The sequence below is a fragment of the Jaculus jaculus genome, chromosome 15, assembly GCF_020740685.1.
Source record: "Jaculus jaculus isolate mJacJac1 chromosome 15, mJacJac1.mat.Y.cur, whole genome shotgun sequence".
Lineage (NCBI taxonomy): Eukaryota > Metazoa > Chordata > Mammalia > Rodentia > Dipodidae > Jaculus > Jaculus jaculus.
In genome coordinates this window covers 663,224-690,136 of record NC_059116.1, presented here as the reverse complement: position 1 = coordinate 690,136, position 26,913 = coordinate 663,224, and the positions used below count along the sequence as shown (strand labels likewise).

Sequence of the window (26,913 nt, the reverse complement as noted above, 5' to 3'; positions counted from 1 at the left end):
TTGGTTTCCCATGAGTAACAGATGGTAAAACCCTATTGCTAAAGACACCACATGCCTGGGCTGCAAGGTCACTGAGAAATCAAACCAGGACTGAGCTGAAAACCTTCTCCCTGTAGACCAGCCAACTGAAAGATGGAAAAAGCTATACTGCATGCTGCCCTGTGGAAGACAGAAGTCATCAGCAGTGAAAACAGTTGACACTGGAAGCCTCAAGTTTGGCCAGACAGCCCAAATGACCGAATGGGTGTAACAGGTAAATTCTGCTCTGGGTGAACCAACTGCTCTCTAATTGGACTGGAGGCCTGCTGTATGGCAGGGAATACATTTCTGGGACTGAAAACTTAATCAAAAGCCTATGGCAGGGGAGGTCATGTGTTTAGGCGTATAAAGCCTGCTTGTATCTGGCTAAATGCACATATTATTCTCAGCAAACTGTTCTGAAAGCATTACACCTAATGTTTATATTCATATGTTAATGCTGCTCTCACTTTTGGTTAGAGAAGCTTCTCTTTTCAGATGGTGGTGACCACTGGGATGACCCAGAAGGAGGCATAGTGCTGAAAAGAAGTGACAGAGGAGTGCTCAAACCTGGAACATCTCTATCACATCCTCCAAGTCTCAGGGTGGTAGAAAGAATGCGAGAGCCAAAGGAAGGGTACCACTCCTTACAATGCAACTGTGCAAACTGAAATTAGCCTTGATTCCCATGACCTAACAGTGCCTACCTAGCAATACCTTCACAAGACCCTCATAATAGGAGAAAAAGAAAATGACATCAAAATAAAAGAGAGACTAACGGAGAGAGGAAGGGAATAAGATAGAGAGCAAAGTTGTGAAGGGGAAAATGAGGGAGGGGAGGGAAATATCATGGTTTATTGTCTGTAAGTATATGGGAGGGAAATATCATGGTTTACCATCTGTAAGTATAGAAGTTGTCAATATTTTTTTTAAGTCATACTGAAATGGTGACATTTTTACAAAGCATAAAGAATACATCTTCCTGGCTCTCGCTTAGACAATGGCTTCTCAGATACACCACCAAAAGTACAACAACAAAAAGAAATAGATTTTAAAATTTTTGTGCTATAAAAGTATAAAAGTATAATAGTATAAAAATTTAAATACACCTTCAAGACAGTCTAAAATTATTTTCAAATCCTATATATATAAAAGGGAGGGAAAATACACACACACACACACACACACACACACACACACATGCTTATATTCAAAATAAAAGGGCAACTGAATTTTAAAAATTGAAAACATGTTTGAATAGGTATTTCTTCAAAGACTATATACAAATGGTCAATAAGGTCATGGAAGACACTAAGAACAATCCAAGCCATAATGACATACTATTTTATATCCACTAGGATGATTATAATACAAGCATCAACAATAACATCTGTTGCTTATAATGTGTCAAAATGGAACCCTCCTATATTTCTGTAGTGAATGCAAAATAGTGCATCCAGACTGACTCATAGTTTAGTAATTCCTCAAAATTTAAAAATAGACTTAGGATATGACTTAGAAATGGTGCTTCTAGGAGAATATTCAAGAATAGGTGCTTCAAGAGAAATGAAAATACATGTCAACACAAAAACTGATGCATGAATGAAGCAGAATTATTCATAATAAACTTGAATTGGACACAAATCAAATGTTCATCCACATAACATGTAACCCAAATGTGGTATGTCTTTAAGTGGAATTTACTCCATCAGAGAAAGAAATGTAGTACTTATACACACTTCAACATGGACACATTTTGAAAATATTAGGTGAAAGAAGCAAAAAGTCACATAGTTTATGGTTCCATTTATATAAAATGTTCAGAAAAGAAAAACACAAAGAGACAGAATAAAAATTACTATTTGCCAGGAGCTGGGGAAAGAAAGAATTATGAGTGACTGATATTGGATACGGGCTTTTGGGAATGTGGTACTGAAAACATTCTGGACTTACAAAGTGATATTGGCATAACTCTGTGAGTATACTAAAACTACTGAGATACACATAGCAAAAGAATGGATTTTATGGTATATGGTACATCTCAATAAAACTATTATGAGATGACCAATAAATAATTTTACAAATAAATTATTTTAGAAACAATTTTGACCTAGGACCACTAACTAGGTACTTACAGATATTTATTTCCAATGCTATAATTTACTAATAAATATTTTACATATTTAAAGAAAGATATATTACTGAAGACTCGACATACTTGGGCTGCAAGGCCACTGAGAAATCCTGCTGGAACTGAGCTGATAACCTCCTCCATGTAGACCAGCTGACAGAAAGTTGGAAGTAGCCGTTCTACATGTAGTTCAATGGGAGAAAGAGATACCACCAGTGAAGATACTCAACAGTGGACATTGCAAGCCTTTAATTGGCCAGGCAAGCCAAATGAGCCAACAGGTGCAATAGTGGCATGTCTGTCATGGTGGAAACCAATTGCCCTCCAATTGTACTGGAGGCCCACTCCATGAGAGGGAATACGTCCCTGATACTGAAAACTTAAAACAGGGGTAGTCATGAGCCCTAGGGGTGTAACATCTGCTGATGTCTGGAAAAATGTATATACTATGCTTATCAAACTGCCCAGTAAGCACTTCTCTTTATATTTATATCCTAAAATTAACGCTATTCTCACTTTGGGTAGAGAATCCTCTCTTTTCAGATGGCAGTGACCTTGAGATGACTCAGAAGGAATCATAGTGCTGGAAAGAAGTCACTGGAGTACTGAGTAACATCTCAATCACACCTTCCAAGGCTCAGGGTCTAATGCGGAAGAGGTGGCAGAAAGAATGTAAGAGCCAAAGAAAGGTTCCTTACAACGTGCTCCCTCCAGACATAAAATGGCCTGGATATCCATGACTTTATAGTGCCTGACACTACCTACACAAGACGATCATAAGAGGTGGAAAAGATCATGACATCAAAATAAAAAAAGAGATAATTGAGATAGGGAGGGGGTATTATGGAGAATGTAATTTCAAAGGGGAGAGTGGGAAGAAGGGTATTACCATGGGATATTTTTTTATAATCAAGGAAAATGTTTTAAAAATTGAGAAAAAAAAGAAAGATAATCACCTGAACCTATGGGAAATGACCTATGTAATTTACAAGGTAGGTATAATTAATCACAATAAGCTATTTCTTTTATATGATGATACTTGTATTTCAAAGCAACCTGATAATTCTGCCAAATATACAAATGTTTTCACAATTAAGAAGACTAACTGAAAGTCACCATGTTACAACAGGGTGGGGCAGTTATCTGAGCCATGTCACCTAAACACTAGAATAGAACTGAACATAGATCTAATCTGTTGTGTCACAAACCTGGCTAATGATTGATTTTCCTTGAAAAATATACAAAGAGAATCCTGAGGGCCTCTCTAGATGGGCTGCTTAGAATCTCTATAAGAAGGTCTCAGAACTTAAAGCTAAAATACTCCATTCAGGACAGAACAGCAGCCAGATGGAACAGTTTTCTCCATCTCCATAGTTCACCTTGGGCCATATACAGATGAAAGAATCTCAGAAGTTTGAAACTCTCTCTCCAGTTACTTGGGCCCTACAGAAAAATAAACTGCCCAAGAAATGAAGCAGTTTATCTAACTTAATCCTGTTACAGTTTCAAAGCAACTTCCTTTCCTGTGATCAGCAAAGCTTGGGCCACAGCCAGTGTTCGATTTCTTCTTGTGCTGAAGACCATTGGTGCAACTTTCTTAACATGGCCCCAACTGCAAAAAAGTTACTCCCTCCTCTAGTTTTTGTTTCGCTGGAATTTAGGAGAAACTTCTGAAGCATTTTAATTTTACTGATTGTTGCAGTCAGGTTTGCATTATTGGCAGAAATCGCCTGACCAAAGTAGTGTTAGGGAAAAAAAAAGGGGGTGCTATTTTGGCTTACAGACTTGAGGGGAAGCTACATGATGGCAGGGGAAAACAATGGCATGAGCAGAGGATGGACATCACTTCCTCACCAACATCAGATGGACAGCAGCAGTAGGAGAGTGTGCCAAACACTGGCAAGAGGACACCAGCTATAACACCCATAAGCCCACACCCAACAGCACACTGCCTCCAGGAGGTGTTAATTTCCAAATATCCATCAGCTGGGAACCTAGCATTCAGAGCACCTAAGTTTGTTGGGGACCCTTGAATCAAACCATCACACTTATAATATTATTATGTAAATGTCTGAATTGAATTAACTAAGATTGGAGAATTTTTTGAAATCTTTAGTACTGGAGTTGGAAAGCTTTTCTGCTTGTCTTACAAATGGGCTGCATGACTCATTTTTTTTCAAAAGAAGTTATACTTTAAAAAATGCTTTGGCCCCCAACACCTCATCACTGAAGCAGACCAAAAATGAACCCAACATGGCTCAGGGAAATTTTGCAGAAGAGGGGGCGGAAAGAATGTCAGAGCCACATGTTGGGTATATACAGAGACATTTATCATACCAATAACTGTGGGCTAACTCCACAATGCACGACCCATATACCTCAACAAGAAGGGGCCAATGGGGAGTGCGTAGGTCACGGATGAGCCTAATAATGGTACCAAACTGCCTGTGCTTGCAGAATAGAAAACTAATAAAAAAATAAAAATAAAAAATAAATGCTTTGCCTGGATTCTTCAAACCAGGACTTCAGCTAGGAAGCAAGAGAAAAGAAACTTTTTTTTTTTAAATTGAGAGAGAGAGAATAAAATAAACTTCTGCATGGCTGTTTTCTGAACAAACCTTTCCCATATATTTCAATGAAGACTGAAAAAAAAAAAAAAAAAAAAAAAACACCCTCTACTGCTACAGAGAACTCTAAGCCCATGGGAGAGATTAGAAGAACGAAAGAACACAGAGAGGCTGTACCTCCCCAAGGTCATCATGAAGACTATAAAATGGATTTTTCCTGCTCAGTGGTTCCCAAGTTTAGCTGCTTTTAGAACTTCCTGATTCCCACGCCATACCTATCCCCAACCCAAATAAATTCTAATCCCAGTAGAGAAATACTAGGTTCCATTCACTGGACAATACATCTTTCTTTGTGGCAGAGTCATATGATAGAGGAAAAATTGAGAAAATTATATATACAAGTTTAAACATACTTTTAGGCAATGTCTTCATACAGAGATAAATGATTTTTATTGTTTTAAATATTTTTCTTTACTTATTTGCAAACAGAGGGATATAGAAGAAAGACAGAGAAAATGGGTGTGCCAGGGCCTCAGCCACTACAAATGGATTCCAGATGCATGTGCCACTTTGTCTATCTGGCTTTATGTGGGTACTGGGGAATCAAACATGGGTCCTCAGGCTTTGCAGGCAAGTGTGTTAACCACTAAGCTATCTGTCCAGCCCAGAAATATTATGTTTAAGTGAAAAGCATACTTATGGCTTTAAAATATTTCATTAGGTAGTTAGTTTGGTGGTGATGGAGGCTGATTGCAGGACTTCATGAATGCTAAGTAAACACTACTCACCCCTAGCCTTACATATTTTATTTTTCAATGACAAAAATTATTATATGTTATTTTGAAATGTATACACATTATGAAATTGAACTAAGTATCATAGGCATTATCTTACACAATTATTATTATTTTCTGATAATATTTAAAATTTAGTCTTTTAGCAATTGTAAAGAATACATTATTAACCACCACCACCATGTTATATAACAGTTCTCTTAAAGATTCCTCTGAATATTTTGTGTTCTGGGATCAATATCCTCCCCACCTACTCCTTCCACATGTTTGTTTAATAAGGGCTTTTCTAAGTTTTCAAATATTAGACTATTAATGTTGAAATTTGAGCTCATTTGCTAGCAGCTGCTGCCTTGAGAAAGTCATGCCAAAGTCCTCATGCTTTGCATCATTATCTGAGAGAAACCATTGCTAATCAAAATATCTGCCCACAAGCTCTGCCCCTGAGAAGTCAGAAAGCCAAATTAGATGGCATCTGTGAATTCATAGGCAGATAGCCATGAAAATAAGACAAGTAGCTTATCATTAAATTTTTCTTATTTAAGCATATTTAAATAATTCATTTATCCATATGATTCTAAGACTAATAAAAAGTTTCCAGACTTTTTAGGAAGAGAATATTTAGGGTCATTGTTTAGTTGATATTTTTATAAGCATTTTATGAATAATCACCACTATAGGGAGGAGATATTATATCCACTGCAAATAGAACTAAAACAAAAATGTTTGTCTTACAATGATATCTCTATATTATGCAGATTCTTATATTAATCAAAATTTTTTTAATATTTTTATTTATTTGAGAGTAACAGACAGAGAAAGAGGCAGAGAGAGAGAGACAGTGAGAGAGAGAGAGAGAATGGGGGTGCCAGGGCCTCCAGCCACTGCAAACGAACTCCAGACGCGTGCGCCCCCTTGTGCACCTGGCTAACGGGGGTCCTGGGGAAATCGAGCCTCGAAACCCGAGTCCTTAGACTTCACAGGCAAGCGCTTAACCGCTAAGCCATCTCTCCAGCCCTAATCAAAAATTTTTAACTTAAAATTTATTTATGAAATATGTATATTTGAAGTTGAACTAAAGAAGCCAAAACATACATTTCTTAATCTTTGATGAGCAGAATCTTTTCATCAGTTCTTTACTTGGCATGCCTTCTAACCCCAGAAAATTTAGAGCTCTAAACCTGTTAGGAGCACAGAGGAGACAGAAAAATTCTACAGGGATGCAGTGTGGTGAGGAAAGAGAATTTTATAGAGGAGGTACAAGTCGTGCTGGAGCCTGATGGTCCCAAGGGAGAAAAGAGAATTGGAAAGAGAACCCCAGTGCTGGTGTCCTATATGGACCCAGTGCCACCGACTACAGGACATTTGTCTAGATGGAAGAGGTGATCTGGCGGCACTAGCTGATGAAGCTGCATAATCAAGGTTAAGTGTTGACTGGGTTACCCTAGTAAGAGACAGGCTGTAAAGCCTGTATCCTTAGGTTTAAAAGTATAATTGTGGACATTTTTCACACACATGGTAAAATACTTGATATGTACTTCCAGGTTCTTTATTCGAAGTTGCAGGTATGTAAAATACCTGCTTAAATGCATCCAGGCACCATAAATTTCTCTCTACTCTTGACTCATCAAGAAATTGGGAGCCATAAGAAAATCTTTTCAACACAAGCCCAATATAATAAAACCTCAAATATACTAATCAGTCAACATATGCTGTGTCATATCCTAAAATGAAATCACCAATAATCTCAGAACACAGATCCCAAAGAAAAATCATGCCTACATTTTAAAAGGTTGGTTTTACTTCTACTTAACAAAACACAAGATTATCTTAACTATTCCAGGTCCTGATTAAAAATGCTAGAGTCAACAATGAATAATTACAGTACTAATAAGACCATTGTTTACTTCTTAGCAGTAACCTAATCAAATGGCTATGGGTTAAATTCATCTAACATTTTCTGATATAGAATATAATATGGTTTTTGTCAGCTTTTACTCCCAGCTGTTCCTGGTGAACAAAGCCATCATTAACCTCAGGATACTCACAGCTCTGACCACCTTCCCTGCTGTTTGGTGCTTTTTAAAGTTTAATCAGGGATGAGAAAGCTTCTTGGTGCCCCATTCAGAGACTGCTTAGATTTCTAACTGTGGAAAGTGCTAGCCAAGCAGTGTGGTTTTCAGTCTTACTACATTCCTTAATTTAGAGTTAGTTAACATATATTTTTTATTGGTTAATAGCAAATCTTGGATGGTAAACATTATGAAATATTTAAAAATGTGTGCAGTATAACAGCAAAATGGCAATGCCAATGTGTCTTATATCAAACTATACTATACTATACTATTATATTTATTATATCTCTTTTGCAAATTGCCCCTGATAATTTTTAGTCTTTGTTTTTCCAATTAATGTCAACTCTTATAGGAAAAGGAACTAGATAAACATTGGTCCCAAGACCCTCCTAATGAGTAAATATTTTTTAGTTATTCAGCTTACAACATCTGATAGTCTGTGAATAACATCTAAGTGTCACTAGGGGACTTGCTACTTTTTTTTTTCCATTGGAAGTGGCATAATATTAACTTGCAAGTAGATAATCTGCTTATCCACAAAATGATAGGGGCTAGCAACAGAAGATAAAGATTTACTTTTATCTCAAGGATAGTCCTGTACCACCTTCCTCCCCATTAAGGCACTTTCCTGTGCCTGATTTTCCTAAGCTCATCTTTGGGGGATAATAGTGTCACCTCATTTTTTCAAGGTGCTGGACCCTGGAATAAACCTGATTTGCCTCCCCTGTCAGTTATTCTTGGAGTATTAACTTTCAAGTGCCAAACTGATGATTGGCTTTAGGACAATAGTGTATTGAAATTACACTATTAAAGAGGTTTCTAGGGCTGGAGAGATGGATTAGTGGTTAAGCATTTGCCTGTGAAGCCTAAAGACCCCAGTTCAAGGCTCGATTCCCCAGGACCCACATTAGCCACATGCACAAGTCTTTTTCTCTTAAAAAAAAAAAAAAAAAAAAAAGAGATTTCTACTTAGAATGTGGGTTACACTTTTGCCCAACTTTTTGTTATATATATATATAGTTAAGAGAGTATATCCAACTGGAGAGTTCGTTCTCAGTCATATATATGTATATATATATGTATATATATATGTATATATATATATATATATATATATATATATGTATATATATATATATATATATATATGACTATAAGTGAGTCTTCTTGATGAAAAAGAATTATAAGCCAGGCTTGATGGCTCACACACTTAATCTCAGCCCTCAGGAAACTGAGGTATCTCTTGAGTTTGAGTCCAGCCTAGACAACAGGGTTCCAGCTCAGAGTGGGATACAGTGAAATCCTGTTTCAAAAAAGGGGATGATTAGAAAATCAGAAAGAATGAAATAAAGAGGGAGGCAGGGAAAAGGAAGGAGTTGGGGGAAGATCCAATTTGGAGCTCCAGCGGCACAATCAGCATTCAGTACTTACAAGTGATAATTTGTTATAAAACCAATTTTAGAGAAAAAGACTTGATATTCTGGAGTTGATCTCTCTTGTTTCCATTCAAGATTGACATGTTAACTTCTGATATATTTTAGGCAAAAAAAAAACCAAAAAAGCTTTCCACATTGATCAAATGCTAAAAGGCTAATGCAATGATGATAATGAGAAGAAATCACAATAAGCTGCCACCAAGAATGCATTCGTTGCACTGACATGTTCCAGTTTGCTGAAACTCTGAGTCTCAAAGAAATGCTTGGAAGTAAATTTACACCTCCAATGTCTAATAATATTCTGCTCATGCATTTTTAGTTTTCAAAGGAGAAAATGCAAATCTTTCTTTCCTCACTCTATTTCATCAGTTCCTAATAACTTCATAAGTAAGCATTTCCTTCCAGCTAAAGTCAAGTTCTTTCTGCTGGAATCTGTTTTAGCAGATCATATTATCTATTTTGGTAAATTATATTATTTCAAAGGAAACATAGTTACAAAAACTAGAAGCTTGCACATTATATCTCAGGAATGTAAATTCCAAGCATATAAAATAAGAGACTATAAACATCCATGTGTTTGTGTCTAATAGCACAATATGTCAGAAAATAAAATAATATTATAATGTAAATGGTTTGCATATTCATAAGCAGTACAAATAATATAAACCATAAAGATTGATGAAGACATAGGTTTTTTTTCAAGAAAGGAGCCTTGACTAGGCTATACCAGTATTGGCTGTCACAGATGAGCATAGTCATAATGAATACAGATGCATGCAAGCCTACAAACTTGTCTGCACATGAGTGCATATGTGGATTCATGAATGCACAAACATGAACATATGGACACGTATACATACAGGCACAGAAAAAACTTGAATATCACTATACTTCTGATGTACTTCCTAAAAACCAGTATTCTCTTGATCTTTTATGATGATATTCCTAGTTTGAAAGTTTGTAAAACTAGAAATACATACATACAACATAGATTTTTATGAAGTATACAAACTGAAAATAGTTCTATGTATATGATCCAAAGTAGAAGAGCAATCATATTGTGTGTTTTGTTTTGTTTTGTTTTGGAGAAAAATTCTCCCTATGTATCTCAGATTAGCCTTAATCTTGTGGCTTTTCTGTTTTACTCTTCCAAATACTAGAATTCTAGACATGTGCAGACACACCAAGCTGAGAGGTTTTATTTTGAATTAATTAATTAATTTTACATGGTATATAATCATATATCTCTTGTCTCCTGGGAGGGATTACTAGTGTTCAGTGTGGGGTAATTAAGGCTTCAATCAATCTCTGTAGGGTGGGTTATGTCTCAGGAAACTTTACCAACCCTGCAGCTCTTAAAATCTTCCAACCCTTAAGTGAGGTTATTCAAAAGAGAATCCCACTGAAGAGAACCACTGGCTCAAATCCTCACTTCTGTCCATATGCAAGGCTGTTAGTGGATAATATCATGTTGGGCGTCAAGTGTTAATGCTGTGTAATACAAATAATCTGTACTTCAAATGAAAGCAAGAATCATGCTTTAAATATGTAAAAAAAAAAAAAAAAAAAAAGGCCCTTCAGGAAAACTCAAGGAAAAGTTCTCATCATGAGATATAATCAGTTCACATTACAGGCAAAACATACAGCTTGTATTGGGCCATTGCTCTTCCCTTTGGTCTTGAACCTCTGACTTCTGATGCTCAGAAATGGTCTGGACTCGAGGAGGGTCTACCTGTGGAGAGACTTCAGCTATACTGAGCTGCTAGAGCCTCTATTAGAGACCAGAGAGTAGATTTTACATTTACTTCATGTGATTTTTTTTTTAATTTTTTTTTAATTTATTTATTTGAGAGCGACAGACACAGAGAGAAAGACAGATAGAGGGAGAAAGAGGGAATGGGCGCACCAGGGCTTCCAGCCTCTGCAAACGAACTCCAGATGCGTGCGCCCCCTTGTGCATCTGGCTAACGTGGGACCTGGGGAACTGAGCCTCGAACCAGGGTCCTTAGGCTTCACAGGCAAGCGCTTAACCACTAAGCCATCTCTCCAGCCCTCACGTGATTTTTTTTAATTGCTACATATTTTTAAAACATAGGTTATGTTGACTCCCTTTTGTGAGGACTGATAAATATCTCTTGTATTTCCCTATATTCTCTTCCCATAGTGATCTTTAAAATTAGCCTCAGTGAACATTTTTCTGAGGTACACTGAAAAACTTCTCTGGCCTTTAGCTTAGCTTTGAGCTACTTGGCCTAAAATGTTCATGAAATAGACATACATAATGTGGCTGTAGACAAAAAGCAATGTGAACTACATTAGGGCAAGAAGTCACCACAGTTGGAATATATTAACTACTTTCTCTCAGTTGTGTGGATTTGACAAACTCATTAACTCACTGTCTCCCATAATCACTCAAGTGTCCCAAGGCAAATTTCAGTCTTCACAGTTCCTATTAACAGGAAGGACAAACTATGTTGAATAGACAATGAAAAGAAAGAGGGTTGGAGCTAGAATACTTATATTTATGAAATTCCTAAATAATTAGAATAAGATTGATGGGCAAATAAAGGGCCACTTAAAATAAGTATATGGAGGCAGAGAGTTCCAAAGTCAAGCCCCTGTCACCCCGCCACAATTTTGTTCTAAGTTGAACCCATAGATAAGTTATATTAAATTCTAAATATTTGCATTATAACCAGTCTCAATATACATTTATTGAACTCTTCAGAGTCTAAAAGCTATTGTTAATAATTAACATGGGAACCTGTTCTGTCCTTTACCAGTGGCATTTAATGGAAACTATTACAATCTGCACTCTTACTAGTTAAGTCTAAAACTATGTGCTGCAATGCAATTTCATGAAGTGATAGTAAAGGAGTATTATCAAAACAGCCAACTAGAATATATAAAGACATACAAGCTTTAATAGCTCATCCATGTAAAAAAAAAAAAAAAAGCTATAGCAGAAAGCTACAAAAAAAGAATGAAAGCAGGCTGAAATGGATGAAGTGAGATAAAGACATTATGGGTGAGATACTGTAAGGTATGAGCTAGGCAAAGTGGGAACTCTTAAGACTCTTGACAAGAATGACACATTTCTCAAGCAGATAGCATTTAATCATTCAACCAAAGGTGCATAATGGTAACCAATATGGGAACATACAGAATGGTTGGGCATACATGGTCTTGATACTATCTGAAATACCCAAACATAAGCCCACTCTCCAATATCAAGCTACCATCAATCATGGGGTACAAGAGGGCCTACACCTATTAAACTCTCTATCAAAAAAGTAAATGTTATCTCAATTTTCTGGGTGCTAACTTACTCTCCATTGGAGAATCTGCTTCTCCTTTTCAGATAGACGCAGATCCTAAGGAGAGAGCTGCCCCAACATACCTCAAAAGGGGCCCAACTGAAACTAAGGAAAATTGGCGAAACAAGCAAGGGTGCTGTTTTCCTGATGAACCAGATACCAGCACAAAGGGGAAGGAGACCAACACAGAGAAAAATCAACTCCTACCAAATCAGAGAGCCAGAGCCTCAGAGGCCCCCAACATCTCAGCACTGAAGCAGACCAAAAATGAACCCAACATGGCTCAGGGAAATTTTGTGGAAGAGTGGGCGGAAAGAATGTCGGAGTCACATGTTGGGTCATGATATGCAGAGACATTTATCGTACCAATAACTGTGGGCTAACTCCACAATGCACTCCATTTACATCAACAAGGAGGGTCCATTGGGAGGGGGTAGATCATGGATGGTACCAAACTGCCTGTATTTACTGAAAAGAAAACTTATAAATTAAATTTAAAAAAAAATCTTCAATGAATTGTTAGACTAACAAAACATCAAAATGTTAACCTACTTTGCATTCCTCTTCTTTCACAGTGCTTAGAGAAAGCTCTAATTTTCCTTAAGAAAACTTGCAATTTCTTTGTTGCTGTTGCAGCACTGTCCTTTGGATTCTAGGCCCACACCCAATTCCTAAGAACTGGTATCATGCAAAATGTGGTTTCATGGATTTGTTTTAAGTTGGTCTTCAGTTTGTCATAGACTCCCAAGCATCACTAACTCTATTTTATGATATTATTGAAACTTAGAGTGTATTTTCATCTACTTTTTTGCCATTTGGATTATGAATTTACTCAACCTTCTCTAGATGCTTTTAAGTAAGCTAAGATTATCTGAATTAAAAGAATCTAAAATCCTTCCACAGCTCTATGGTCACTGACCTCTTATGCTTCATTAATGTGCCCACATTTCCAAACTATTGAACATACCATATGCTCACTTTTCAAATAGACTATCAAAACAATTCAATAAGTACTTACTGAAAATTAGTTATATGTTAGAGTTTTTTTATTTGCTGAAAATATGGAGACAAATAAAACTAGATAAGTTTCTTTTCTCCTCTCTCAATGATTCAAGCTTACTGAAATATATCAATATCAGAAAATTACCTGGAAACATGCACACTGTTCTCTGTTATAGAAACACCATTGATTTTTGTGGTCTGTCTCTGCAAACACGCTTAAAGGAAAAGAACAAAGATACTGGGTTATGGTTAAAGTGGTTAAAGGTACTTGCTCGCAAAGTCTGTTTTTTAAGTTCAAATTCCAAGTACCCACATAAAGCTCAGTGCACAAAGTAGTACATACATCTGGAGTGCATTTGCATTGGCAAGTTGCCCTGGCTGGCTCATATTCTTTCTCTCTCTCTCTCTCTCTCTCTCTCTCTCTCTCTGTCTGTCTGTCTTCTTACAAATAAATATTTTTTTAAAAAAAAAGAAAAGAAAAGCCGAGCGCGTGGTGGGGCACGCCTTGAATCCCAGCACTCGGGAGGCAGAGGTAGGAGGATTGCCGTGAGTTCGAGGCCACCCTGAGACTACACAGTGAATTCCAGGTCAGCCTGAGCCAGAGTGAGACCCTACCTCGAAAAATCAAAAAAAAAAAAGAACAAAAAAAAGGAAAGGAAAAAGAAGATATTTGAAAATTGCAGGAACAAGAAACCCACTCCTATCATATTAATTCAGTTTCTTTGTTTCAGTACTTCATTATATTATGGATATATTTCCTTTCAATCTTTGTGTTTTTGTTATAAATATAATAATGAACATTCATTAATTATATTTCTTGTTTATACACTAAACAAACTGTAATACAGTAAAGAACTCTGTCATTAATCACTTAAAAATGTCTGGAACACTTAAAGAAAATTCATGTCCTATGAAAAAAAGAAGTGGCATAAAACATGCTTAAGCTAAACAGGTTCCAACATAAAAACTGATGTTTAAATAATTGCTAAACATACTAAATACAAACAGGCATGTACATTTGTTAACATTCACTGAACCATAAACTTAAAATGGGTGCATTTATGTATGCATGTGCAAATTGTTTTTCAGTTGAAGATAACCATTGCTTTAAAAACACTGTTGCAAGGGATTGGCAGATGGCTTAACAGTTAAGATGCTTGCCTCCAAATCCAAAGAACCCAGGTTTGATTCCCCAGAACCCACATAATTCAGATACACAAAATGGTGCATGCACCTGGAATTTATTTGCAATGGCTCTCTTTCTTCCTCTCTCTCTCAAATAAATAAAATTTAAAAAAAATAAAACTATTGTTGCAATATTTTAACCTTTAAGGCATCTGATGAGATGGGTCTAAAGGGTGTGACTTGGTTTACATGGATCCTGGGGAATTAAACCTGGGTCATTAGACACTTCAGGCAAGTGCCTTAACTGCTAAGCCATCTCTCCAGTCCCATGACAAGTTTTAAAACTACCCTAAATGATCCCAATGTATTGAGGGGAAACCCCAAAATAAGTCAAGATAAAAACAATGTGAATAGTAATTGAGGAATGACAGATCTAACAAACAAAATTTAGAAAATCCAGATGAGTTTAAATTTTAGATAAAACAGCTAATTTTCTAAAGTAAGTGTGTCCCCAATTAAACTGGGTATCCTATATTCTATTTGGCAATCCAAAGAAACATGACAATTCTTATACAAAAGAATACATGTATCTAATTGTTTAATTATATATATATAACATAAATTTTAAAAGTGTATGGAGAATGACTCAGAGGAGACAAAAAAGGAAACTAGCCTTTTTATTGTCCAATTTTTGTGCATTTTGTATTTTGAACCACATGAATATGTTACATATTTTAAATAATATTATAAAGTTTAAAATAATTTCTAAAAAGGACTAAAAATGATGTAGCAAGCCAAAACTAACATACGTGATAATACTTAGAAAATAAAACTGATTGAAATTTATTCAAATACTTTATTTTATTGTACTCTGGGTAACTGGACATAAGCAAAATTAATATTAATAATCTTGTTGAGTTGCCAGAGCATAATACAAATAAATATTAACAGCATCTCACTAAGTTGTTATTATGCTAAGCACTTTGCATATACTAGTTAATTTAATTCTCACAAGAATCCTTGGGGATTTTACAAATTAAAAAATGCTGAAATTCATAAAGGGTAAATTGTTTGCTCAAGACCATATAGCTAAAGGCAGGGCTAAGGTTTGAATCCAGGTCTGTCAGAATCTGTAGCATGTGTGTTAAATACAACACAGTATCTTCCATAACACATATTTCTAAAAGGTCAGAAAATTAGGCATAAAAGGGCAATACGAAAAGAAAAACAATGAATAAGAACTTTTATATACCAATATCCGTCACTTCACTATTGAACATAGCACACAAGTCAATCCCACCCCCCCTTCCTTCCTTTCTTATTTTTAAGTAAAAGACATAGCATACATTGTACCATGTTTTTTTCCAGGAAAGCTGTTTCTACATGCCATTTATGAAAATATGACCATATTTAGGGAAAATGGAATTTGCTTTTTAGACAAGTTCCTTACTAAATGCTTTTCAAGACAGGAAAACTGACCTTAATACATTTGGATTGGTGCAAAGTGAAATAATCTTGGAGTTTGTTAATCATCCTTCAGAGTTGAAAGTCTTAATATAAAAAATGACTTATAGTTTTGTGTGAAAACATTTTGCTAAATCACAAATTATCTGACTTGTTAGAGTACACTTTTAACTCAAGCCTACTTTTAGCTAATTATTACTTTAAAGGTATGAGTAAATATTTGTCAGAAAGCAGGATACCACTTGGCCTATCAAACCAATATTACTTTTATTGCTTATCAGAGACAGGAGCATGATAAAGACGATTTAGTTTTCTACTGTGAATGATTTTTTTAAAAAAGATTTCTCCAAAATCTATTTTGGTGTATATGTGCTTTCTTTCTAAGGCTCCTTCTTCTATAGAACAGGTTTGGAGTGGTTCATAGGCAGGTAACCGATCTGTTATAACCCTTTCTAGTTGCTATGAACTAAAATAAGACAAAACAAGATTGAAGCTGGCCTTGGCTTTCCCATGTACAAGCTGTGTCCTTTGTCCTGTGACATACTAACACTTCTAAATAGGTATTATCAGGTTTCTTATTCAGGCCTCTTAATGGATGATTCTGTAATAAACATTTGGAACTATGCTTCTGACGTGCTTCTTGGCCAGCAAGGGCTCCACATGCGACAACCACTATCAGTGTGGGGCAGTGTTTACTCCATAGCATGACTAGTCCTCTGATTTTCTCATGTGTTCCTTAGCAAAGTGAAAACTTTCTTTGAAAGAACATTAAAGAATAAAATATACAACATGTTTGTCAAAAATTATGTCTAAAGCTGGGTGTGGTGGCACATGCCTTTAATCCCAGCACTCAGGATGCAGAGGTAGGAGGATTGCTGTGAGTTCAAGGCCATCCTGAGACTCCATAGTGAATTCCAGGTCAGCCTGGACCAGAATGAGACCCTACCTCAAAAAAACAAAAAAAAATTATACCTAATATGCAACAACTAATAATGAATTTTCATATCTCTTACTTCCACTCCCTCACCATTTCATGGTATTTGTGGACATCTTCATATATTTGATTTAGAAGATATTTTTCCAGAATGTATTATGCTCTGCTTAGGTACAGCTTGTACTAACTCTGATTCAAACTCATATTATCTCCAAAAAATCAAATTGCATTTCCATTTAATTGTATTTGTTTTATCTAATTGAATCAAGTTTTTGTTTACTCTTGGAAATTTTATAAAATAGGGAATTAGATACATAACTTTTGTTAACATGGTAGTTAAAATTTTTCTGCTTAGTGTTCTTAACTCCTACCTATTAGGTCAGCATCCTATTTTCCCAAAATGCCACCAATTCTATAGATTAGGGAAATAATATAATATATTTATATGTATGTCTGAATAACTTCCACAGATTTTCCCCACTCCATATTTCATTTGTTGAAGGTTCAAGAGTTAATATAAAAATTACTAATAATGCAGAGTTATGAGGTAGCTGCAAGTATTTGTGTTTAAACATGTTCCTAGGAGTTTGATTAATAACTAAACTTGAAAAATCTAAATATATTAAGCTCATTTATTTGGGCAATCAATTCATAGGATATGCACAAAAAGACATCAGTAAGTTTATAAGCTATACTTCAATCCTCTGTTTTCCTACCACTTCTTTTTATAGTATTTAAACATACATTTTGTACCTGCCTCCACATTATATGAGAAATCATTAGGTTCAATGCTAGAATGAATTAATAAAAATGGGTAAGGACATTTAAGAGTGAACAACTTGGAAGAGGAATTTTCAGTTATGTCTATTTTCAGAATGTACATGATATTTTGAATTAACACGTTCTTCATCAGATCTACCCATGATTATTGGAGACTATAGCCTTCCTCATTTTTCAGGGCTGCACGCAGAATCCATATTTGACAGTGCTTTTAGAGAGAAATAGCCTGCTCAAACATGTGTCCACTCCTATTTCTCAGGCGACTGGGTATTTCTACTATGAGAATAATTTCATCAGTTCTCTAGAATATAAATGCTAGCATAACATGCCTGATAGAATTGTATTTTTATGTCAGAATTCCAGAAAGATTTAGAGCTTTAGATCCCTATAAAATGTCTTCATAAGGGCTGGACAGATTGCTCAGTGGTTAAGGCACTTGTCTGCAAAGCCTAAGGAACTGAGTTTTATTCCAAGTACCTAGAAAGCCAGATGCATAGAGTGGCACATGTATGTGGAGTTTGCAGTGTCTAGATGCGCTGGTATGTCCATTCTCATCCATTCTTTTTCTCCCTCTCTCTCTCCTTGCAAATAAATAAATAATTAATCTTTAAAAGAGCATTAAAAATGTCTTCACAGAATAAGAAAACAGCAGTAGTACCTGGAACATATACTTTTTTAACAATATGACATTTGATACACCATGAAATAACAATTATTTGTAATAGGAGAGCTGTAACAAAAACGTATTGCACCTACTTGTGTGAGCTAGCTGAGAATTTGTAAGTTAGAAAACTCAAATTTTTCTCATGATTGTGAAAGTCTAAAAATGACTGAAGCAAGAACATGAATATGGATTTGGGTATTGCCCATAAATTTTTGCTGAATAGGCAAATTTTCAAATACACATTCAGCAATCATTCTCTATATTTTCTGAAATTAATATTATCATAGCCCATTAACATTTAGAATATCATATTTGTAAGTAGAAGGGAGTGCCTACATGCAGGGAACTGGTAAGAGGTACACTTTGGTAACTGTAGGGAAAAATATGGGGACAGTCAGAGCAAAGACAAGAAATGCCAGTTCCTCCAAGGGGAATAGCCAAGTACCTGCATATTTCCAACATTAGCATAACTGAGTCTTGAGTCCTTTATAATATAACTTGAAAAAACAAGGGGAATATAAAAATAAAACAGTAACAGGTATTTCAAAATTAACTTTTTCTTATTTAAGGCATACTTTTATTATAACTACTCTTGAGTAGCTAGAATCCAAGAGGAAATTTATCATTCCAAACAGGTTGAATCCTACCCTAAACTCAGCCAAGTATATCAGGCCATGTGGCCAGGTTCCATAAAGCTAGTTAGCTAAGGAAAGTAGGCTAATACATGAGTTTCGTTCTAATTGTTAGTAAAAGCACTAATAGTTCCTAAGGGACAATTCATCTTTCTAGCATTCGTGAAGATAAACATTATTAAACTTAGAGGACTCACTCCCATTCTACCCTGCCTTCCTTTCCATATCAGCACCAGCATAAAGATAATCATGAGGCAACAGTTGGTAGGTGACAAAGGTAAAGAGCAACATAAGTCTGTGGGTTTTAATGAGCAGATCACCCTAGTCCATTAGGATGAAGCAGCATGGGTTCTCAGGGACCTGCTGGGTAAACAGCATCTAAACTAAAACTAGCATATGAAATAAATATTCAACCATTTTGTGTCTGTCCTTGCATCCAACATTAGTGAAATCTCATAGATCTTTCATTTGGTAAAATATTAGAATTATAGGCACTCCTAAGCTCTGGAGGTATTTAATTCACAATCATTTGTCACAGTTGATGGCTCATTCAGCATCTGCTCCACAGTTTAGCCCTGTAAAGGATATGCATACACAAACCACAATTATACATCCTTCTTTAATCATTACTTTGACTCAGTTCTTAAAGATACACCTCTATTATCTTAGACCCTACCCTGGTTAATGGTGAACTCTTCTGTTTCATATAGTCATACATCATTTTAGAATGACTTTTCTTCTTGTTCTTGGGATCTTATTCTTTCTGCCCTTATGCAGACTGTTGACTAAAACATTCATATTTTTTGTAAATTGACTATCCTAAACTTTATTATCTGAAAGAAGAAAAATGTATAACTCCAGCTCAGCCAAACTTGAAGAAATTAAAATTAAAATTAAAATGCCTTGATACACTTGTCTGAGTTTAAGGTAGGATTCAGCCTGTTTGGAATGATAAATTTCCTCCTGTATTCTAGCTACCCAAGAGTGGTTATAATAAAAGTATTCCATAAATAAGAATAAGTAAATTTTAAAATAGCTGATAGTGTTTTCATTTTATCTTCCCCTTGTTCTTTCAAGTTACATGTTTTAGTTTTAAATTTGCATTGATATTTTATGTTTTAGAAGAATACAGTTATCCTTTACTTCGTGGTATTTTAAGTGTTAAAATCAAGTATATTGAGCTGAAGTTTAGAATGTGTTTGTTATCCAAATCAGCCAATTTTCTCTGCTTTCTTTTATAATAGTTCGAGATTGATTTTCTGACCCTGCTGATATGCAGCAGGTCCACACCAGTGTGGCTTAAATGTTCCCATTCTTTTGACAGGTAATCAATTGCTCAGCTAGTTGCTCAATGTGATTAATATAACCACAGTCCCTTGAGAACTAGAAAAAGGAAGATGAAAGTCCAAATTCATCTCTGACAAAATTATAGAAACAACTTAAATGTAAGTTCATTTTATAATGGCTCAGAAGCATCTTCTTAATAGAGGTTAATTTACCCTGACTAAAAGCCAAATGAGTTTTACTGAAAAATCTAGAGTTACAGGTTTGTTATGACCACCTAAATCCTTAATAAATATAAGTTCCACCAGGCACAAATTGATTTTTATGATTTCATGAACTTCAATTGCCAGAGAGGTTTTTACTATCAACACTAGTCAAGTTCAGTCTTTTCCTGACACAATACCCAGAGACAACTGTAAAAATTAATTAGAAAGACAAATTCCATCTTTTTGGAAATTTCATATGTTTGCTCATTAAATAAAAAGAGTATTTTAAGAAAGTTGAAAAAATACTTATATTTGATAGTTTTGGTATCCTCCCCAGCTAAAAATAATTAATTTAAATAAGCATTTGGTTCTTGAGAGTAAAGATAGATAAAAATCCATCAGCAATGGGAATCTTATATTTTAGCCAATGTTTTGATTTCTGTCATGACACACAGGAAAAAGATTTTTACCTACCCTACTGATGTGTATAGTTATTACTTAGTCTGTCTCCATATAATCTTCTAAGTTCTAAAGGATGTGAGGATGTCCTGAGAAACAAGGTTGTGCTCAAAGATTAGCTGAAAATATCTATTCACATTTTCTTTTAAGCGTATAGCTTTACAGATATCTTTTTGAAAAATAATTTTAAAACTTTATTCCCTCAAAATGATACTGGAGGGCTGGAGAGATGGCTTAGCGGTTAAGCGCTTGCCTGTGAAGCCTAAGGACCCCGGTTCGAGGCTCAGTTCCCCAGGTCCCACGTTAGCCAGATGCACAAGTGGGCGCACGTGTCTGGAGTTCGTTTGCAGAGGCTGGAAGCCCTGGCGCGCCCATTCTCTCTCTCTCCCTCTGTCTTTCTCTCTGTCTGTCGCTCTCAAACAAATAAAAATAAATAAAAATAAAAATAAAAATAAAATGATACTGGAAACTTTGTCAATACATTTGATTAAGTACCTCAATGGTTCTACAAAGAAAAATCCACAAAATATCCCTAGGAATTTCAATAGTTGTCTGACTTGGACTTCCATTATGGTAGCATAAACAAGAAATTACTTAGATATCCTTTCTTATAAATAAGTGAGATTATTTCATTTTCTAATTTTCACCATCATGATTATTATTTGGATATAAATAAGGTATATGTGGAAAACCAGTACCAAATAAATTATACAAAGAAAAAAACAAGAATAAAATTTTCCATAATTAATCAATTAGATTTGATTTCGGGCTATTGATTAGATAGAAGTCCTTTGTCATGAGGCATCTAACCTTAATTGATACTTGATAGCATCACTAAGCCTGTTGGCATGGGAAATGCCAGATATCATTTTACTCATCATAACAAACAGGATATGTTTTTGTCATTAAGGAAAGACAAACTGTTATTGGTTTGCAATTTCTCAATTTTTAAATTATTTTTTCAGTTTCTCAAGCTTTTTATCCCATTATTCTATGTAATAAGTCTGTTGATCTAGGCTCGGAGCATAGAAATTGGACTGAATAGGGCATTGATAACGATTTCTAAATATAAAAAACAGAGGTAAAAAAAAATTGGAATCATATTACTTTAAAATTCCCAGGGTACAATCAACTGCAATACTTCTTGTTATCATGTGTCTGTGAGGCTGACCACTTAGTTTGCAACTGTAAACATGTTTGAAGAGCCTGAAATTATTTATATCTAATTGTTGTTGGCTGAGGTTGAATCAGATAATCATGTGCCACTTCTTGATGGGAAGATAAATGGGCTATTTGACCTGTTGCTACTACTTCAGTCTACACACACACACACACACACACACACACACACACACACACACACACACACAAACAGTACCTACCAGCTCACTGACTGACAATGCTAACCTATATTCAATAGTTGGTAAGTTGAGAACTTACCATCAAATACTCAATCACATGTTGTGGACAACAGTTGTAAAAATAAAAATAAAAATAAAAAGTCTCAGATTGTACCTAGGCACCAATACCCTTACTAAGAAAACACAAGAGAGTCTACTGAAAAAAAAGAGCAGGACCCTTTATATAACTGACCACATATTCTTAGAACGTGAATCTAACTTAGTGTTAGATCTGTGAGGTTACAAAGATTTGAATGATATTATGGTAAGAAATCCCATGTCATCTTGGTGTCATCCATGTAAGCCACAAAAACTTTGATACAGTTCTTTTGCCTCAAATTGTTCCCTTACAACTTGTGTTTGCTGTTTTGTTTTGTTTTCTTTGTATGGCTGTAGGGTGTATATGTGTGAACATGTATTTTCTGTTTGCATGTGCATGTGTGTGAGTGTGTAAGCCAGAGGTTGATATTGGGTGTCTTCCTCAATCACTCTCTACCTTACTTTTTGAGATTGGGTCTCTCACTGAACCTAGAGTTCACTGATTAGACAAAACAGGCAGCAACTCTGAAGACAATCCTGCTTCTGCCTTAGTAGCTTGGATAACAGGAATTTTGTGCCATGCCCAGAATTTTATTTAGGTATGTGGGACCCATATGTAGGTATGTGGGATGTTTGCTTACTTGAACCCTCTTTTAATTATTTTTCATACTATGCTTATATATTATATAAAGTCCTCAAATAGTAATATTATATGTAAAAAGAATCCACAAAGATACCAGTAATAAAAATGAATTTTAAAATTATGTCCATTAAGATTGTCAAATTTTTCACATCACAGTGTGTATATTTGAAAACTGATGCACATAATGAATGCATGTTTTGGGACAATATTTCAAAGCCAAAAATAATGGTGATTCTCTCTAGCTCTTGTATATTATTTATCTTTTTCCTCATTTTCTTAGTGGGCATTGACTGTAACTCCCAGTAAGAGCATGGGGCTATCATCCACAATGAGCTTTTGATCAGAGAGACCTACAAGGTTTCCTAAAAGAAAGACATGTTTCTGTCAGAGTACTTGATGACCCACCAAAGATTAGTGGTAAGACCCTACTGCTGAAGACACCTTATGTGATTGACATGTAAAATGGAATGGCATGGCTGGAAGCTAGAAGAGAATCAGTCCCCAGACAGTCAGCGTGTCTAGTGCCAGAAGGTGCTACAAGGGCAACTGGGGGAAAATGACCAATATCTGTCTAAGCAACTCATGGTCTAACCTACTTAGCAGCAAATAACCTGTTGTGGTGCCCACACACGTGCAATAGTGGCACACAGCCATGGTGGGGAACCAACTGCTCTTGATTTGGCTAACTGATCCCCTCAGTGGTATGGGACCCATAGCTGGAGCTAGGAAACAAGTCAGAACCATATCCAAACATAAGCCCACTCTCCATTATCAAGCTGCCATCAATCATGGGCTACAAGAGGGCCTACACCTCTTAAATTCTCTATAAAAATGTAAGGGTTATCTCATTTGTCCTGGTGCTAACTTACTCTCCATTGGAGAATCTGCTTCTCCTTTTCAATTGCCTAAGGAGAGAGGCACCCCATCATACCTCAAAAGGGCCTCAGCTGAAACTAGAAAAATTGGTGAAGCAAGCAAGGGTGCTGTTTTCCTGATGAACCGGATACCAGCACAAGGGGGAAGGAGACCAACACAGAGAAAAATCAACTCCTACCAAATCAGAGAGCCAGAGCCTCAGAGGCCCCCAACACCTCATCACTGAAGCAGACCAAAAATGAACCCAACATGGCTCAGGGAAATTTTGCAGAAGAGGGGGTGGAAAGAATGTCAGAACCACATGTTGGGTCATGATATGCAGAGACATTTATCTTACCCATAACTGTGGGCTAACTTCATAATGCACGACCCATTTACCTCAACAAGGAGGGGCCAATGGGGAGGGTGTAGGTCACGAATGAGCCTAATAATGGTACCAAACTGACTGTATTTGCTGAATACAAAACTAATTGATAAAAAAAAATTTAAATAATGGTGGTTATTGCCAGTCTATAGTCAAGGGATTAATATCACTGTGGCTTTTCACCCTTGACAACCAGGTCATACTATTATTTAAAGTAATTCGTAAATATTTTTCACAAGTTGTAGTTCTACCCTTGCAATTGCATTTGTGCCCTTTTGTCATATTTATTATTACATTTTCAAAGTCAGACACTTTTGATAAAGCAAGAGATTTCCCCATAATACGAGCTTACCTATACACAAACTCAAACAAGAAAAAAAGGCTCATCTTTCCCAAGAGATTATGAAATATTGATTAATGTACAGAACAAAATTTAGAATAGTCACAATTAGATAGTAGCTTAATGAATAAATTAAGTAACAAAATGCCCAGGCAGAAAAAACAGAGGACGAAAACCAACATGATCTTGACTTGGAACTTTGTTGATATGGATCATATGACTAACTCCTATATGAGTCATTTAAATGTCTTCTTGGGATTTTTTTTCTGTCTATAGTAATTGGAAAATAAATTGCAAAGAGCCTTTATAAAAAATATGTTAAAATCACTTGTTCAGAATAAGAACTTTCACAGCCATAATGAAGAAATTTTTGCACTCTGCCACAGGACATGAGAAGGTGCATAGAAGATGTGATTTGGATAAGAAAGCATATAGTAAATTCTTAAACAGGTTATCTAAAAACCAGGAGTACTTATGGACAGTGAGAAATAGCCAGATGGCTATATTAAGGGTGTTGCCCAAACTTTCTAAAACAATGAACAGGAAAGAATGCTAATAATGGCAATGGAGCTTTGGTGTGAAAGAGGAGGTAGAGGCAAGAGTAACTTACCTAAGCAGGATCAGTCATTTGCATTCTTAACAAGTTAATCCAACAGAAATTTACATATTATTGTATCACTATAAAATAATCAATATTAGACAATTGTTTTTCCAATTCTCTTAGAATATCAAGATGCAGTTTGTTGTGTTTTGTTATGTTGAGTTTGAGGTTAAATATGTAAAGCTAGTCATAGCAGAGCCAGAAGGAAAATTAAGAGAGGGAAGTTGAGAGTTAATTTGAGCTTAAACTAAAAGTGACCAGATTTCAATTACTAGAGAATAATACTAATAAGCCTAGATCAACATATTCAATCCTCTAAGGATCTCTTAGGTTTTATAAATGGTACTACATATTGTATACAACTGACATTTGACTTGTCATGTTTCACAGGGTAGGCTGAGAGATATAATTGACAGAAATATAGGGAAAGGGAATGTTACTTAATGTGGATGCCTTGCAGAAAGGGATAAATGAGGTCATGTTCATAGAGGCAAGAAGCTATCCACATATTTAATATGACCTTCAAATTTAACAATGGTGATTATTATTATAAATAGATATATGATGATAGATAGATGATAGCTAAGTAGATAGATGTAGATACATGATAGATAGATTATGTTGCCCCTATGTGCCTCCAGAGTTTAAATGCCATTATTCATCACAGCAGAGTGCTGTTTACTAAAATAAAATCGTTCTAGCTTATGGGTCCTCCTATTTCTCCAGGATTATGAAATGACATTTGGTTTCATGGGTGCTGTAATCACTTCCATCACCTACATGTAACATTTCTAATTGCTATTACCAGCCTGATTGCTCCTGGTAGATCTAGATTTCATTTGCAATTTTCATGAGTAAATCAAATTAGATGAACATGGGCACCTCAAATGCAGTTTGTCTTCTTCCCCTCAACTTGCTTCACTTTCTCTATGCCTGATTTCAGTTTTGAAGAGCACTCTTCACCCATCAATTTCCTTATAAAGTAAAAACAGCAAGTAAAACTTTATACAACTTCCTCCTTTCTTCCAGTATCTAGTCAAGGCTCATTCTTAGTAATATTTCTCAAGTCTGTCTTCTTTTCCCCAACTTTATCATTACTAAGCGAATTTGAGATCTTTTTCATTTTCCACTTACTGATTTCTCCGAACTTTATCATCCTCTTTATTACTACAAACAATATATTCAAAGGATGAACTGGTAGCTTATCAGGATACAGGCCATTACCTGCTCAGGTAAACTTTCCAGGTTCTATGCTCTTCAAAAGCATCAACTTGGAACATGGGAATTGGCTCAGTAGGAAGTGGTTGCTTTCAAAGCCTGTTGGCTCTGGTTCAATTCCTCAGTATCCATATAAAGAAGAATGCAAAGTTCCATGTGCATCTGTGATCCCAACTTGCCTACAACAGTGGAAGGAGGATCAGGGAAAATTCAAAGCTTCCAGGCCAACTACATGGATGTTAATTTGCAGTCTGACAGTTCATTTATAGGAGCAAAGAACACTCTCAAAAAAGTTGAAACACAGAAACTTTGAACTTGCCCTCTGACCTCCACACACACACTGTGGCACATACACCCATCCTATTTCACAAATAAAAATCAAAAAGCAGGAACTATGTCCTATACATCATTACAGTCAAAGTACTGAACATTTGCTGACCCATAGCAGGCACTCAATGAATTACCAATTAAAAATATGCAGACAGACACAAAATTATACTGGGGTGAGGAAATCCTGGCCACTAACATTTGAGAATACAAGTATTGC

The 26,913-nt window shown here is 35.7% G+C and overlaps 1 protein-coding gene across 2 annotated transcripts in view; it reads right to left on the bottom strand.

Annotated features, from left to right (window-relative positions):
- Window positions 1-26,913, bottom strand: part of Rab27b (RAB27B, member RAS oncogene family) — a 184,935-nt gene that overhangs the window by 38,743 nt on the left and 119,279 nt on the right. The window contains exon 2 of one of the 2 annotated variants that reach the window (XM_004654750.2): window positions 13,483-13,552. The exons of the other annotated variant lie outside the window; for it this stretch is intronic. The gene's annotated coding sequence lies outside the window, so the exon portion shown is untranslated. The remainder of the gene's footprint in view (window positions 1-13,482; window positions 13,553-26,913) is intronic. 2 annotated transcript variants of the gene reach the window in all.